Here is a 4494-nt window from a genome sequence, read left to right on the forward strand (position 1 = left end):
GCAACTCTCATGGTAGAAATGTTACATGATGACTCTTGGTGTACTAGCTGAAAATTCCAGAGATCTTCAAGGGTAGTTCGACCTTCTGTGCATTGCTATAATCCAGCCACTAGTTTTAAAAAAGTATGAATAATTGAAAGAAAGGTCTCCTGATGCAAAGGAAGCTACAGCTGGCTCAAAAGATGTAATTATGAAAAGGCCCTTGTGGTTGTGGCCTCCACCTGCTGTTCAAATAGGACCTGTAAGCCCAGGATGACTGCATCCCATCTAGCTCCATCTGGGAAAAAAGCACTGTTCCAATTAGAGTCAAAAATGGACAATCCTTAGTCAGCTTCCAAATTAACAGCTACTCTCTTGGTAGAATTCAGCATATGCCTGTTTAATCCTTTCTAGACTAGTTGCCAAGTCTGTTATCTCTTGCCTAGCAGGGTGAAGATATAAAAGTGGGAATCATCTGCATATTGATTACACCTTATTTCCTAACATTGAATTACCTTTCTTGAGATGTTAATAGTAAGCGGAGACTGAACCCTGTGGCACTCCATAACTGTGGAAGAATATAGTATGGATTCCTAGGAGGGAGAGGCTGAATTCCAGAGGGCAGAGACTTAGTTGGTGTGTGTGTGTGTGTATGTGTGTGTGTGTGTGGTTAAGGCTCCTCCCTAGCTATAGTGATGCAGATGGTGGCTTTAGTTTGGTAAGATTTCTGTCTACAGGTGCGGAACAATAAAGAAAACTGTGGAGAAATTTGTATCCTTCTTAGTTCTTGAATTCTATCAATTATTTCTGATCTGCCTATAATACAACAAAGAATTCCAAGTGAACAAAGAAAATGTTATAGACCAGAGTTCCCCAACTTTTTCAGCCTTGCAGACCTGGGGGGGGGGGGAGGTGGAAGATGGTTGTGTGTAAGCGGCTGGCAAGCGTGCGTGTGCCAAGTGCATGCAAATGGAGTGTGCATGTGCTCATTCATTACTTGCGCAAGTGGGATGCGTGCTTGTCTGTTTCCCCGGACCGGTTGCAAACACCTTACAGGTGGCCCAGAATTTGGGAACCACATATGTGATTTATCATTTATAAAACAGCTCACTTCTATCTATAGAACATTGATTTGAAAGACAAGTATAATTTTGTTAGGATGAAAAGAGAACATACTCCTTCATAATATCCCTACAGTACTGAGCATTCGCCTACTAAGACTAATTGACTTAAGGAACCTGAGGTGTCTTTATCAAGTCAAAATTTGTACTTTAATGCCTGTCATATTCATTTCTCCCTTGAGTTTATAGAGCTCAATTGGCAAATAACCATTTTCAGTTTAACAAATTACATCAACTCCAGTTGCAAATGTATTTAACTTTTTCCACCTGTCAACAGGACCCTTGCCTGTATTATTTTAGCTCCTTGTCCCAAAATGACTGTGTAAAGCTGAACTCTTGCATTTCAGAGAAGAATAACAGCTCTTAAAAAGATGCCCTTTAAAGAGGCTGCTTCTGGTTCAGAAGCTTTGAACAAAGCCATACTATATAAAAGTTATTTCACAATAACTTCAGTGAACGAAATAACTATGTTTTTCTTTTGTTCTAATCTTTCAAGTCTTTTGTGAGTCTCTTATAACTTATTTGTAGAGCTGGCACAAGATCTGGATACTACAAGGGAGTAATCCTCTTTTCAGAAGCTGTTACTCAGTCTTGAAGCATGTAATAACAAAAAAAAAAAGTGATTCACACTGATTGGGAGAAGGAAGGCAATTCTCAAAAGTAAACTCACACATTATAAGAGCTGTATGAAGCCATTAGAATTACCTCCCTATTAAAAAAAAGTTCTAATCTTCTACAGAACTTTAGAAATACAGTAAGAGAAAAAAACAGAGAGATAGAAATGGATTTGATTACTGAGCTGATAAATCAGTGATGGTGAACCTTTTAGAGACTGAGTGCCCAAACTGCAACCCAAAACCCACATATGCATCGTCAAGTGCCGGGTGGGCGTGGCCCATTGGGTGGGCATGGGCATAGCCCACTGGGTGGGTGTGGCTACAGTGGTAACCGCAGACTGGGTGGGACTAAAAAGTTCAATCAATCAATTCCAACTTTGCAAGATCTTTTTTTTCTGTGAGAAGTTGAAATTGACTGATTGAACCTTTTTTTTTTTTTTTTTTTTGCACACGATGGCAGAGGCCTAAAGCTTTTATAAAACCCAGCTGAAGGCCCAGAGTTGAAGTCCATGAGTCATAAAAAAGCCAAGGTTGCCTACCCCTGGGTTAGGGTATAGGTTTCAACTGGAATTGCTTTACCCTGAGCATAAAACTGGGAAAGTAGCAATGCATTGAAAATACTTCTGAGCAACTAAAGAATTCAGAGAAAACAATTTTGAGAATTTGAGGTCTACAATATAGCACACATACATTGAGGAGGAGGAAGACTGCCACTGTAAACTTATAATGCTTGCTATAAGAGAACAAATTATTAGAAGATTATGAATCCCAAAGGATACCACAATGCTTCCAAAATCCATCTGAGTCATTTCTTATTCATGAAGGAAAAACCAGTGCAAAGAAAAATCTTCCTAATCTCCCGTTGGGTATTTTAAGCATTTTAGGAGATTCTTGGCATTTGTGAGAACTGTAACTCCCTCTGCCTCCCCTACTCCCCAAAATCTAACTTCATCCTAGCCATAAGACAACCTGAAAACATAGGACAGATTCACATCATCTACAGTTGTATCATTTCATGCTTGCAGTTCATTGAGCTTAAGAAGCCTCCTCATACATTTTCAATATTTTCAACTTAAACAGGTGCCAACAGTAGACATTTACAAGAAAAAAAAATCAATCTGCAGGGAGTAAAATATTGCTCAAATTGATAAGCTATCTCTCTGACGTTGAATTTACCCATTTGGATTTTGCCTGTAGAGAAACATTGCAAACTTAGTTTTGTAAACTAGTCAGACAAATTGTGTTGATTTTAAGTAAATTAGCAAAGATGCCATGTATGAAAAACCTCAAGGCTTGCCTCAGCATGCTTTTTATTCTGGCTATCAGTTTGAAATCTTCCGAAGACCTTCAATATTATCCTTCTACTCTCAGAATGAGATTTTAGAAGATAAGGAGACAAGCTACAAGAAGTATTTTATAGTTAAGAGGAAAGAAACCATCACCCACCCCTTTGTGGACCTAAGAAGATAGTAACAGGTTTTTCCCCTTCTTGGTCAGCAAAAAGCTTTCAAGCTGAAAAAGGGATATGCAAGGGGGAAGGCGTGTCTTATTGGCTTTTCTGCAACTTTTGAAGGATAACCTTATCTTCCACTATTGCTGGAAAAACTGCAATACATTGGAATTACAGCCATACTACTGAATCTCTAATGAAAGCACAGGAAGCAAAGTTTTGCTATTAATTTGCCCAGATTGTATATACAGAACATCCCCTATATGCTTCATCAGAAAAGGTATCAGATGACTTTGTACCTGAGATATTGAGATAATCTTCACGTTGGGCCTGCATTTCTATTCTTCAGATCTTCTTTGCCGTTTCCAGACCAATGTGTGCATGGGAAATGCACAAGGTAATTTCCACAGAAGGAAATTTTCTCTGAATTGATAAAACCCCAATTTTGGCCATTTCATGAACATGAATTAATCTTTGCTGCCTGCTTTCTAAAATGGTGAAAGGGAGAGAGCTCAGACCATAAAAATAAAAAGCTTATAAATGAGGGATCAGAAAACAAAATATTTTACATGCAACTATTACCAGAGGTACTGTATATTTAGATGATAAAAATGCTGACATTACATACAATTTTTTTTTGTATTTATCATAATTCATATACAACTGGAATTGTCTGACTTTGATTTTTTACCATGGTGAATTATATATTTGGGACTTCACCATTCATTGCAATGACTAATTTGATAAACATAAAAATTTTGCACATGCTCTCTACCATGGCAACAATGCCTCCCAGTGGGAACTGAAATATCCTGGTAGACAGTAATCCATTGGGAAGCATATCTGATGATGATAAATAATGCCTTGCATTGGCCTTCATTAATGATATCTCTCAAGGAGTTTGCTTATAAGATAATGGTAGTTGAGAAATAATATGCTTTATTTTATAGTCAATACCCAATGATCTCATCTGCACCATAACTAGACATCTATCAATTTTCTACAAGCAAGGGCTTGGCACATGATTTAGTAAACATGTGTTTTAAGATTGTTACAAAAACATATTTTAATAATTCAGGGCTGAATTCAGTAGCTGCAATTTTGTAGGGTTTACATATATTAACTACCACCTAATATTTCACTCTCAAGTTTCTTTGGTAGTTTCCAGGCAGACCAGTCTCACAAAAATATGGAAGATTATGTTACAATTTTTCAGATTCTGAATAAAGACAGCTTCAGAATTAGCCCAATCTGGCACCGCAGACAGTACAATGGAAGATATCTTCAACAGAAGTTGAGATGTACAGGAAAGCTACTGAGAAAATAG

The sequence above is a fragment of the Crotalus tigris genome, unplaced genomic scaffold (genome assembly GCF_016545835.1).
Source record: "Crotalus tigris isolate CLP2741 ecotype Arizona unplaced genomic scaffold, ASM1654583v1 scf7180000024384.25900115:4084858, whole genome shotgun sequence".
NCBI classification, from domain to species: Eukaryota; Metazoa; Chordata; class Lepidosauria; order Squamata; family Viperidae; genus Crotalus; species Crotalus tigris.